This window comes from Carassius auratus, chromosome 9, assembly GCF_003368295.1.
Source record: "Carassius auratus strain Wakin chromosome 9, ASM336829v1, whole genome shotgun sequence".
In the NCBI taxonomy this organism is placed as follows: domain Eukaryota; kingdom Metazoa; phylum Chordata; class Actinopteri; order Cypriniformes; family Cyprinidae; genus Carassius; species Carassius auratus.
Genome location: NC_039251.1, coordinates 14,423,786 through 14,437,895, shown reverse-complemented (window position 1 = coordinate 14,437,895; position 14,110 = coordinate 14,423,786). Strand labels below are relative to the sequence as shown.

The 14,110-nt window shown below is 38.6% G+C and overlaps 1 pseudogene; it reads right to left on the bottom strand.

The window, feature by feature from the left end:
- Nucleotides 1-325: 325 nt before the first annotated feature.
- LOC113108457 (transmembrane and TPR repeat-containing protein 4-like) lies at nt 326-9,908 on the bottom strand (annotated as a pseudogene).
- Nucleotides 9,909-14,110: the final 4,202 nt, after the last annotated feature.

Here is a 14,110-nt window from a genome sequence, read left to right as displayed (position 1 = left end):
TAAAAGGCAATTTGTTGCGATGTCCACAGTGGGGTACGTTCTTGGTGGATGGCCAAGAGTAACATACTTTGCGATTACAAAGTGTAACAGACTAATAAATAGAGGCCCAGCTGACATAACATGAGGTCAAAGATGAAAGTCAAGTTAGTGGATATGTTCCATATGTCTTGAGCCTACAGTTACACATGACAAACTCATTTGAGCCGGTTAAGAAACCAGTCTTGACCTTAAAAGACTGTAATGTGGCCAGAATGGAACCACTGTGTGCATCTACAGCATCTGTATGCATTCATAAAGAACAAAAGTGAAAAATAGTATGATTAATTACTTTATTTAGTTATGTAGAGACCGTACAAAGACTTGTGTGGCATGCAGTTATCAAAAACAGTGTTATCCAACAGTCCTTTGCCGCTGCTCCAGTTTGCGTTTTAGCATGCTGTAGTTTTCCTTGGTCCCTGGAGCGCTGGGATCCAGTCGAAGAGATAGTTCATAGTGCCGCTTTGCTAAGTCTAGTTTTCCCCAACGGTGATACAGAACAGCTGCAAGAGCACAAAAAAATGACCCGTCACTTAAATCAAGGGACTGAACAGTACCTCAGCATTGGTCCCCAGTGAATGGGAGAAGAATCATAGCCACTTCGCTTTGTTTATTGATTCAGTTGCATCGATTTATGCCTGTATCGTGTAACATTGCAGGAGTCAAAACTTGCACAACTGTTTTCTGTGACAAGACTGAAGTGCCAGCGGGATTCTGGGAGACTTACCAAGATTGCCATGGCAACTGGCAACGTTTGGGTTGATCTTCAGAGCGTTTAGAAAGAATCCTTCCGACTCCTGAGAGAAAAAGGAACATTTTGTTATTATAAAGAAATAGTCGGAGTAACATTTTCATAAAAAAGGCAGCATCACATGGACAAATGTTTGTTTTAACCTTGTACTTTTCTTGTTTCCCAAGGACATTGGCGAGGGAGAACATGATGGTGTGATCTTTTGGCAATATCTTTAATGCTTCCTTTCCAATCAACTCAGCCTGAGCAAGATTGCCTGTAATGAAATATAACATGAACTGTTACCTTGCTAAGACACAAAATGTTATTATTGCTGATTAAGTTATGAATGATTACTCAAACTGCTGGGGCTTTTACTTTTTTTTTATAATTTAGACTTAGATTCTTGGCAGAATTGGCTCTACTTATGTCTACTGCCTACATTTTTCTACTGAAATCTTAGAAACTTTAATATTAATATTGCTTTGTCCTATAGAAGGGCACTTCCTCAAGGTTTCATTTTCTTACAATTTCCATACACTGCACTGGAAGTTGAGATGGCCAATAAGGCTAATGCATTCAGGGTGTTCATTACACTGAAAGAGGAACCCAAGTGATATCAATGGACCAGAATACCATAGTGACTTGGGGATGGACTCTTTTGACTTAAGCCTGCAAGTAACCACCAAGCATCCACTCAGAATATCCTAACAAACACCAAGCAAACACAGAGAACCCCAGCAATGTGCTAAAATCACACATAACACCTAAGTAGCTCTATAGAATAAATGTAAAAAGAACATTTAACAAGCATTCAGAACTAAACTCTTAGATCTATGCCTCTTGCACAGTAGAAATGTGTTTGTTGCATGCCAGAACACTTACATCACTAAAATTAGCCAATTATAAAATAAAAATAAATAAAAAAATAAAAACTACAAAGAACTGTGAAGGAGCAAATAGTTTCCATTTTTATAAATAGTTCTAAATGTCACAAAAGGACAAGCGTATAGTTGTCATTCTGTGATTTCTGTTGACTGTGCAGAGCGGATTGCTCTGGTGTGTCAGCAGCCTCCAGAAGAGAGTTTTTCAACCCCACACATGGCTGGTTCTTTTAGTTTCCTAATTAGAGGGCAACACAAGGGCTACTGACTTATTGATCTGGATGTCAAAACTCCCTCTGACCACAGACTCAGATAGATCTTCTCTCACCGGCTGGCCCTTAACAAATTCATGAGCTGCTGAGGATTCTTCCTCACTGCTGCAACCTAAACATGACTCATGTTTTATGTTTGCACACTTTCTTGATGTGTTTTCAGTTTAATATTTTAGGGAAAGAACAGCAGTAGAAAGCCTCTCCCAATTCACTTTTTGCAGTCATTAGCTTATGTTTGAGAGGGTATTTGATATCAAGTGAGGCTGGAAAATGCAGAGGGAGATGATGGTGGTGCCAGAGTGTTTTTGGTTTTGTTTGTTTTTTTGGCAAAGAAAATGGACCGTGCCAAGACTCTCCAGGGAGGGCCAACCTGCCTGGGAGACGCGTTTGAATAAACGGCTTCTGTCAGGGAATCACGCCATTCTCCACACGGCAGGGAAGAGTGGCTTTAAAACAACACACAAGGCTTTTAATACATAAATTTCAAGCATTGCTGATTCTTGCTCTTCCGGTCTAATCATGTTGGGTTCTAATGCCGGCATTTCCTGGAAAGGACATCCTCTATTAATCTTGTAACATCTCTTCAGAATGGAAACTTTTGAAAAAATGTTTCTCAGCATCATAAAAACACAAGCTACAAATACATGCATAACAGTATGGTTTACTGACTGTAATAGGTTTAACCAAAGTTAAAAAAGGCCATTTTTTATAGGGCTGGGCAAGAAAAATTTGCGATAAATGTTTGCAATATATGTGCAATTAGTTTGCAAGTGATACAAATCAAGAAACATTGTAAATAACAGTGATTTTAGTGTATTTCTTAATTATTAATTCCATTAGTTTTTCCAAAGGCAGACATTCATGACAAAATGCAGAAAACGCTGATTCTGTGGTTCATTTGCATCACCCAAAAATGTTCACAAATGTTTTGTGACATTTTTCAAATATATAAACGCTTTTTTAAAACAGTTTTTTTTTTATGTTTTATCACCAAGTCTGTTATACTTTCTGAACTATATTGTAGTATGTGCTCTTTATATCATGCAAAGAAAAATATTAAAAGGTTATTTGATAATTTAAGAAAAAGCCAAGTTATCCATCCCTGTAGGGGCTGTGATGAGAGAAGGGGGTGAAGATGGGGTGCAGGAGTTAATTGTTGTAAAGGGTGAACTAATTATGCAGCATGGCCCCATGTGGCAGCGTGCACCTGACGCTCAGCATCTGCAGAATGGAAGTTCACACCTCTCTCTTCCTCTATCTCACACACAGCTATGAGCCACGGCTATACTTGGGACACCAGATGAAAACGACAAGGCGGGAAGATTTGGGAGAAGGCCAAGATCATCTGTTTACCCCCAAGGGCAGGGTCAAGGTCATGTTTAATGAGAACACTCACTCAGTTTAAGCATACATGACTGCCCCCGTCTGAACATAACAATACAGATCTATACTGTATTACTAAACTGTGATATATGCAAAAGATAATATACAGTCAGCTAACTGCACATTATTCTGCTTATACCACATTATATTGCTTATTATACCATATAAAAGCAAATAAACATGAAATATTGAATTCAGTTGAAGTTATTATATGTTAAGCACGATAATACGTTGCTATGTAGGCACAGGGAGCCTAGGACAATGGCTAATTATAAAGTTTAGGGGTCCGTAGAATGGAAAAAACTAGCCAATCAGATTCAAGTATTTAAGACGACATCTACGGTAATTAAGAGAAGTATATCAGCTGTAAGTACACAAATTTTACACTATTTGTTAAAGTATGCACTAGCCTTTTAATCAATCGTGTTCCGTTTACACCTTACCAGTGTTGTCCAACAATATGACCATGTTGTTCCACGCCAGGCTGTGGTCAGGCTTTAGCATGGTGGCGTTCCTCCAGGCGTTCAGTGCGTCAATGCTGCGGTTCAGGTCTGCATACTGGAGATAAAACAGACAAGAACCAATCAACAATGGCCCAGTGTGCGTCAAGGACAAAGATTCTCCCCAAAAAATTATCATGCCTTACAATTCCATTTTTGTTTAAATACATTTTATTATTTTAAATAGGAGAAGAAGGGCAGGGAAATTATGCAGATTCGAATTAGCATTTTCTGCATAATCAACAAGGCTAAACATGTGAGAAGAAAGTGCATTAATCACTATGGCACATCTTTGATAATAATGCTTTGATAATTCATGGAGTAAAGCAATCAAACCTTCATTAACACTAAAATAGCATGTCACTACACAACATAATGGGCCATATTTAGAGTGGAATAGCCAATTTCTTGCCATAATAAAACGGTTGGTTTGTACACACAGGAAGGATGAACATAATAGCCCAAGACAAAATCACACTAGACATGTTAAAAATCCACACAGTAATACTATTGAAATTGATGTTGAAAACATGGGGTAATTTAATAAGTAGGAAAACATGCTTTAAATGTATTGAATGCTTTATTCAAATTACAGAGAAAACACAGTACTTACCAGACGTCCCAAGTTGTAATAACAGTCTGGGTATTTTTTCCTGAATCGAATTGCATTCCAATAGCTCTGTTCAGCCTCATCAAACTTTTTCAGACTGTTCTGCACAATACCCAAATTCATCCAAGCTGCAGCAAAATCAGGCCTAATCCAATCAAAAAAAAAAAGAAGAAGAAGAAAAAAAAACACAGCACAATTGAATAAAGGTTACACAACTACACACAATAAATATGAACTAAAAATCTTCACTCACTGGATATGAACCGCAGCTGACAGGAGCACTTCAGCTTCCTTTAACTCATTTCTTTCTTTTAATATGTTGCCAAGATTGTTCATGGCATGAACATACTTGGGGTGTAATCTGTAACACGTGTAGAAAAAAGTAAACCCTAACTTATTTCATATAATACTTAATAGATCACATTGCTTAAACTGCTGCAAGACAGAAGAACTGCCAAAGTGAATATGACAGAATCATGATTTTTTTTTTGTACCTCACTGCCTCCCTGTAGTACTTGACTGCAGCACTCTGGTTGCCTCTGTCAGCAAGGTTTTTGCCAACATTATAATGCACCTGTGTAAGGAAGGAAGAAGTTAGAGATCTCATCAAGCTAATGAAGTCACTGGTGTGCAAAACTGGACTGAATACAATTGAGAACAAATATTTGATTTGCTTTTCTGTTATTTTTTACTTAATCATTTAGCTGATGCTTCAAATTCAAACGGGCTCAAAGTGCACTTATTACATGTTCAGTTCCTCTGGAGAAAGCTGAGAGTCTTGCTCAAGGCATTTTGTGTGTTGACGGATAAGCTGAAGTTATTGAAATGGATTTCACGAATGCAGTGGAGTTAAACTGCAGCATGACGGGGGGAGGTGTGCGGTCTCACCTTGGCGTTCAGTGGGCAGACAGACAGGGCGCTGGTGAAGAGACTCTGTTCAGACCTCCACTGTTGACTGCGCTGTGCAGAGCGAGCCACGTTCACACACAGCAGCGTCAACGTGGCCGCTCTCACCAGCCTCTGCGGTTATCCCACAGACACGAGACGTGAACACAAACTCAATGGAACATTAGTTACAGTGAATTATGGTCTGATGGTGAATATTAGGAGGTGATAAGTGGGAAATTGCTGTAGAACAGGCCACATACCTTGTGTTTCTTCCAGTGGCAGCTACAGTAGCCCACAGCGTAGGCCAGTATGAGGCAGTAGCCCGCTGAGGAGAGGTACAGCACCCGCTCGGCTATCACGAAACCCACCCTGAAGAACAGATTACTGGCTGGCAGGAACGGAATAACCAGCAGTACAAGGCCAAATGTCAGAGTCCTAAAAACACACAGAGAATAATACACCATACACACTGTTTTTTTAAGAAAGGTATACTTTTATTCAGAAGGAATACATATTAGAGTAAGTAAATATGATTAGATGATTTAATGATGATTGATCCATTAAAAGAAATCTTATTGGAGAATAACATTATGGCAACTGTATACAAATAAATGCCTGAACAACAACGAGGCATTCTTTTACAAACCATCACACACATTTTTCCATGTTTAGACAAAGCATGTTTTGTTTTGCTGGTCTTACCTTCTTTTATTGCTGTCCTGTGAGCACAGAGCTTGGTATACTAAGCCCCATCAGACAGCACCACAGCAAAAGAGGCCAGAAAATCCTCCAATCAGTAGCTGATTTGATCAAAGGTACACAGCCCATTGACCAATCAAAACACAGCCACCAGGGACACAGCAGCAGCCAGGCATTTAAGGAGTAGTAGTAATTATAGTTCACAATCTGAGAAAAGAGAGAGCGGAAAAACACGTGATTCTTTAAGGAGTATGTGAAAAATATGACACAGTCTGTCTGGGGTAAAAATTACTACTAAAACTGTATACTAAATATTAATTTCAGGTTTGACTAGGGTTGTCAGAATGACATAATTTTGATTTGTCAGTACAGATACAATTTCAGCTTCGGAGGGCCATTCAAAAACCCAAACTAACAGGACTGCTTACCCTCAAGATGACATTTTCAGCAAAGGATGCTGGGTTATCCACCTCAGTAAAAGATGGAGGCCCAGTTCCCATGATTCTCCACCTCGCGTACAAAAGGAAGGAACCACCAAAAAAGAGAAGAGCTAACCTCATAAGCAAACCACTCCTCACCAACCCACCAATCTGGGTGGAAAAGAGAAAGTATAAATCAATCCAAAGCTTGTTTTGGGTCCAAAGAGTGACACCCTATGAATAAGTCACTTACATCAGCTGATTTTCTCCTGGAAAGCAGCTGGTGAGCGAGCTCATAGATATTCAGATTGCAGACCATGAGAATATCATAAGCAGCATTAACTCCCTTAACACACAGAAAAAAAGGACTAAGATATTTTATGGATGAACAAAGCTCTGTATTGTAAAAATAGATGAGAGATAATCTAACATGTACCGCATTTTCCGGACTATAAGTCGCACTTTTTTTCATAGTTTTGGCTGGTCCTGCGACTTATAGACAGGTGTGACTTATTTATCAAAATTATTTTGACATGAACCAAGAGAAAACATGACCGTCTAGAGCGGCCAGAGGGTGCTCTATGTGGCTCAGTGCTCCTGTAGTCTACACTAAGCAACATAGAGCGCCCTCTCGCGGCTGTAGACAATAATGTTTTCTCTTGGTTCTAAATAAATGCAACTTATAGTCCAGTGCGACTTATATATATATTTTTTTTTTCCTCATCATTTTTGGACTGATGCGACTTATACTCCGGTGCGACTTATAGTCCGAAAAATATGGTATGTGCTTATTGCATATTACCTTATTTGACCTGCAGCTCTCTCAAATGTATGGATATTTTCACTCACCAAAACCGTAATGCCTTGCTCCTTGCACAGCATTGCGACAGCACAAAGAAGAATGCTGCCAAATATCCACAATACTGAGAACTTTTTATCACCACCTACAGGGAGAAATTCAAGAACCTCTACACTTAAACTGTATACTTAATGCAAAGTAAGACATTCAGTGAGATCCTAACATGCAGTGTCTGCACAGAATTAATTCATTACCAACTTGCAATGAGTCCTCAAACAAGATAAGATTTTAAGCTTCAAATACCAAACAAAGAATCCATAAATGTATCCTTAAACAAGTCCATAAATGAATCATGTGATCTTTTCGATGAATTGGTGGATCCATTTAACACAAAAATCTGGTTTATTTGTCCGCAAACTCAGCAATTCAATGATCTGTTTATTAGCCTGTCTAGTGCATGAGTGTATCGACTGACCTTGAAATGCTTTGCAGTAAACCAGAAAAGAGAGCTGAAAAAAGAGGGCACATAACAAATCTGCTCTGCCAACAATGCCAGCCACCTACAAGACAGAGAGCCAACAGAGGAGATTATTCAAGATCAACTAAATACTTTTAGAGAGCTAAAAGACACTGTCTCATCAAGCAGTATCCATCTTCAAGTGGGTCACGACCGTGAAATCCACCCCAAGGGCAAACGTTTTTAACGGCAGCTACGTTTTACACCGAAACAAATGAAATCCTGCTTGGACATTAAAGGCAAAAAAAACAGTTGCATAAAAACATCCTTCGCCGGCCTTTCGTCTGTGAAATTGCCTGTATTTCTGGCAGTGTCAAATTAACGGTGAAGGCAGGAGGCAGCACTCATTACAGAACTGCAGTCGGCCCTGGCTGGAGTCCTGGGGCCATGTTCTTTGATTCATCCCGTAGGCCCAAGTCAGTGGTCTCTCTGAACCTCACCCCCTCCAAGTCCAGGGCTGGTCTTTCTGAACCTGATTAAAGAGCAGCTACCAGAGCATTGGCAGACTCTACCATGCTCGGATGCATCCATGGCAGGGCAAAGCTGTTAATAGCCATGGCTGACTGTAGAGCCCACCTATGCGATGCACACCAGCTGCGTGAAGCTTTCTTCTCCACGGGCCTTGTAATGTATATTTCATGCAACATCAATGAACATTGTGATATGGAGCATTGTAGTCGGAGATTGTTTACCGGGCAGAGACGGCCTGCTGAATCACGTCTTCCCACTCTACTTACACTTTCCGTGTGAACTGGATGTGCAGCAAAGAAGAGCGCAGCCAGGAAGGAAGCTTTTTGAGAAAGACTGAGTTTCGCCCCTCTTCCGTCTTGAACCGGGCCGCCAATTAATATTGCAAACACATCGATCATTAACACAGAAATAACACAGTGGAGGGCAACGTTGAGCATGTGGAAGCCAATCGGATGCAGTCCACCAGCCAAGAGGTAGTTGATCCTGCGAAAATAAGTAACAGTCATAAATCGCACGGATTAAAACTAACTTTTGACTTGTGCAACAATCACAAATGTTTTGTACATTTCTGAAACATTAAACAGCAGAGATACGATGGCATACAGAAATCACGGCATTATAAAACAACTTTATGGTTGAGGTGGTATAACGGGCCATTACTGATGCAAAACGATGTCACTCTCATTAACAGCATGCAGGACATGAATTATGCCCCCTGTATAGATTCCTCACAGTTGCAGTCAAATGCCAAAGACAATTCTAAAATGAGTTTAAAAAAAGGCAATATATGCATCCAATTTTAATGTCAATTATTGTGGCATTCAGTGAGGAAGCACTCGGGGGACCTCTTTTGATTTCCCACTGAGAATAAAATTACAAGTCCACACATCTAATACATGCAAAGAGGTTTGACAATATTCACTATAAGCACGTTGGACTATTACCTTGTGTTAATCATCAGTCACACAGCAGTAATTGAAAGACTCTTTTGTCTTTGTGGTTAACATACCTGAAGGTCAGGACGGTCAGCGGCCGGTAGGATTTGTGACTGGAGTTGCTACTTAAGTTACTTCCCCAAAAGTCATTTTTCCAGATGTTACTCAGTGGAGTGTCAGGATTCAAATCCTATGAAATGAGAGAGTAACCCTTTTAAGACAATGTATAAATACTGCAAAAAAGGTGCAAATATCATGTACTATTAAAGTATTGCCATGATTTGTATGTTGAAACCACAAAGCAACAATATGCATGTTTAAATGGGCAGTTTACCTGAAAAGGAAATTCCCTAATCATTTACTCAAACAGAATGTCAAAGGTGCTTTTTTCATGTGATGAAACTGAATAGTGACCATGGCCACTCCTTGGTCCCCATCCATTGTCATTGTATGAAAAACTACACTTACTTGTCTTTGACATGAATGTCAGAATTTAGATTTTTTTAGGTAAACTATTTATTTCATAATAAACATCTAAACAAATAAATAAATAACCTAGATTGAGGATGATACCTTGTTATTGATGATGGCTTCTGAATCATCAAAGACAAAGTCCCCATCATAGCTGTTTATGAAACAGATCAGGGCAACAAAGGCAGTGACCAGCCGGGAGTGCAAGGGTCCCAGTTTTGGCAGGGGGATGTGATGATCCCAGTAAGGCTCAGAAAGCACCATCTTTCATGTGGTTTTTGTTCATTCTGACCCACCACTGTGTTGCAGAACAAAGAAAGCAGGTGGAACGTTAAAACAGCAAACTAACACTCCAAAAATAAGACTTCAAAAATAAGAAGCAAACATCTTGCGAGAAAAGCGCATGGACTGCAACATACCTAGTGTATGCACTACAGAGATTTGTTAGAAAAGGCGGTGTGACATCTCAGCACAGTTGCATGCTTTGCTGCATAGCTGTACACACAGATGTATGCAATGCATAGCAACCGGCTGTTAAAGCGAGCAAAGGATACGAAACCATTCACGCTTTCTACGTTGTCTATTCATATATTTTGCTCGCGCGACAATGACGACCGTCAAAACACGATTCACAAATAATAATAATATAAACGTTCACTGACGTCAATAACTGTCTGCCCGTCGACGAGTAAGATTTTACAAGCTGTTGAAGACGAGCAATACAAGCTTTAAATCACCGGTGTCAAATAAATACGAAAAATAGAAAACACAAGCTTAATACGTGGCTAAACGATGGCTAATCCATGTACGAGCTTCTCGTCTGTACTTCCTGCTAGCGCGCGAAGAATAGACCGACCGTATGACGTCACGTGACCTGAGCCAGCCGACTGGATATAATGTGAGGAAAAAACTGCACAGTTGATGGCATGACAGGAAATGTCAAGCAGTGAATCGCAGCGATATTGTATGCTTTATCTAAAAAAAAAAAAAAACCCTTAAAAAGGCCAAGATACTGTGCAATGTTTAATTGTTAACAATATAGGCCGCTGCAAAATGTAAATGCTTACTGTATGTTAACTTTATAAACATATGAGCCCAAGAAGGCAGTCAAAAGTGACATGGTGGATCAGCATGTGATCCAGCAATCCAAACTGAAGGTATACGAGTTGAGAAATTAAATTGAAGAGTGCACCCTTAAATTTCTCTGTTCAAAATAAGCAAATAATACAGATAAGCATCGAAAAGGATGAAAAGATAAACATTTGGAAGCAGCAGCAGAAAGTTAACAAACTACTTGCATCCATAGAGGTGTCACTATTAAGAGTAGTAGGCTACTATTGGGACAATTAAAGAAATAGGTCACCCAAAAATTAAATTTTGCTGAAAGTGCACATACCTTCGTTATCCAAGATGTAGTTTGTTTCTTCATCAAAACAGATTTGAAGAAATTTAGCATCATCCAAGTATCACTTGCTCATCACTGGATCCTGGTGCCGTCCAAATTGGAGTCAATAAACATCTCGAGAGAAATGAAAAGCTGCATGTTTGTGAGAAATAAATCCATCATTAAGCCATTTTAACTTTAAACCATCACTTCTGCCCCAAGTCTGTCTAAAGTTGTCCATCCGCATATTTGTTTAGAATTTAGTTTAGATCTAGTTTAGATTTGATATCTGCACATTTCTCTCCTGATTCAGATGAGACATTTTTGTTTTGTTTTGTTTTGTTTTACTGTAGAAAGCAACATTATGGATAGAAGACTTTTATTTAAGCTGGAAGCAATCGTTTAACGTTAAACCCCTCTTAAATATGAATTTGTTTATGACATACACACAGCTTTTTCACTTTACAAGACCTTAATTGATAGATTTGAGTCATGTGGATTACTTGTAGATTGTTGTGATGTTTTATTAGCTGTTTGGACTCTCATTCTGATGGCGCACATTCAAGATGTAATGCTGCATTTCTCCAAATCTGATGAAAAACAAATTCTTCTTTTTTCTGCGTGGCCTGAAGGTGAGTACATTTTCCTCAAATTTTAATTTTGGGATGAACTATTTCTTTAAAAACCATATAGAATGATAATACAACGGTATGAGTCATGCAGTGCTGCCCATCACAGCTGGAGAATTGCAGAGTGTCATTGAATCTTGGGATTAGAATAAATAAATAAATCATATCAGCCCCTACATCAAAACATGTTGTTCAAATCGGTTTCAAGAAAAAAAAACCTCCTGGCTCACCCAAAAACAAACTCCAGCATATTAAGTTGTCAGACATGACTGGGACGTCAAATATAGCATATATTTATAGCGTGTATATATATATATATATATATATATATATATATATATATATATATATATATATATATATATATATATATATATTTTTTTTTTTTTTTTCAGCAAACCCACCAGATGGATTTGGTGCAAACAGGGATAAAAAGTACCCCATGTCCATGTTTAAATATGGATCTATAATGTTGTGGGCCTGTTTTTCTGCCGGAGGTCCTGGACATGTTGTTCAGATGCATGGCATCATGGATTTGATCAAATGCAAACAGATAAAACCTCTAAACTTGACTGCCTCTGTGAGAAATCTTGAACTGAAGAACTAACATGGAGCTGCTATTCTGAAGGATCTGGAGAGATTCTGGATAAAGGAATGTTCTCTTTTGTCAATCTTTTGTCAAGTGTTCTCCAAACTCATCAGGGATTATAGGAGAAAACTCAGAACTGTTATTTTGGGGAGAAGACATTTCAATTATTGGGTGCCAATAACTGTGGCTAACGTGAACTAGGGTAAACATTTATTTCATAATGTGAGTTTCTCCCACTATCCATTGTTTTAGTTCAGAATTTTGTAAATGTTTTGAATGAAAGATCAAAAGGATAAAAAATAAAAAGTTTATTTTCACAGCCACCTTTGCTCATATTTACCAAGGGGGCCAATATTAGTAGGCAGCACTGTACAATTAGAATTCAAAGCTATGAAAGTTGTTTGGATTTGGAACTGGATATAGGCCACAAACTAGGCTTATCTAGAGTCACTTAATAATTTAATATAATTTCCACCCTTGATCATCCTGTTGTGTTTACCTTAGAAAATACACCCTGAATGGGCACACCATGTGCTTGTTGAGATTTCAGCTACAATAGTGACAACTGTCATAACGATGATTGTCCGACTTCTCTTGAACCGCTGACACATCACAACTCACTCAGCAACACAAATAGCACTGTGGCCAGTCCTCCACCAGTCCCGATCTCCATGAGAGATTACATCACAGAGATTAGCTGTAGCTGTCTGATTCCTGGTACAAACATTTCAAACACAAACACTCGCACCAGTGGCAGAGCTTTGCACTATCAATAGGGGCTTTGAGCGTGCAGTGAAACCGTTCCCTTGTTCCCCTATGGTGTGATGATACATTGTAAGAGCCGTGAATGGAACTGTCCAGTCATATTTCTGCAATAATTCAAAGAGGGTAACAGCCCTGAAACTCCTTAAGTTAACAGAAATCAGTTATCTGAGTTAGCACAGAGATTTTAGAAGCTGAGTAGGGACGACCTGTTGCAATCTCCTGTCTCTTAGGAGAGTCAGGAGAAGCGTTCTTCCTCCACGGGCTTCAAAATGAGGTAAGAACTCTCTGTATTTTCTTAGTTTGCTGTCCTGCTGTTCCAAGCTCCAATCTTTTCCCCTCTTCCAGCTTTGTAATTCACTTTAATGAAAGAATGTGCAGTTATAGTGGTGATTGATTTAGTCTGATGCAGAACATTTACACAATAATGTGCTCTATTACCTGCTTAATGAATTGCCTCTGTCCCGTTTGTACTGTCATAGAATGGAGATCACATCCTGTCTAATTACCCCACAAACTAATAACCTTATTTAACATTGCAGTTGTCACACATATATGATTATCATGAACAATTTGCGGCCTAAATAAATGTATGAATTTGGATCCCCCACAGATCCAATCTAATCCAGTAAACTCGTTGTCCTGTGTGTTTCTCATATCAAGAGTATTGCGTATACTTTACAGTAACTTTGTTATCTTACCGGAAAGACCACAGTGATACACCATTGGGTGCAAAGCAAAAATATATTGTCTTATAATTTTTATTTTATTTTGAGCAGACATAACAAAGTATCTTTCTCTGTTGATCTCTGAACAATTGAATTGATTAAAATTAATTTCAGCTGTTGTTATTGATAAATGTATCAAGCTAGACTAAAGAGTTTTTTTTAAGAGCAATGCCATGTCAGTAGTTAATAGATGTATAAATATGATCAATATAGCAAAAGAGCAACAATGTTTGTGGAGCATTTTTTTTAAATATAGGTGTCTAAAATCTTCTTTCCTTACAACATTACAAAATATATAATACTTCTATCTACAGTATTTTAAAAGGACATTATTAAACAATTTAAAAAGGTTGCATTCAGATTTTTAATTATAGAGACTTCAAAATCAATCAGAGAATTGTGTT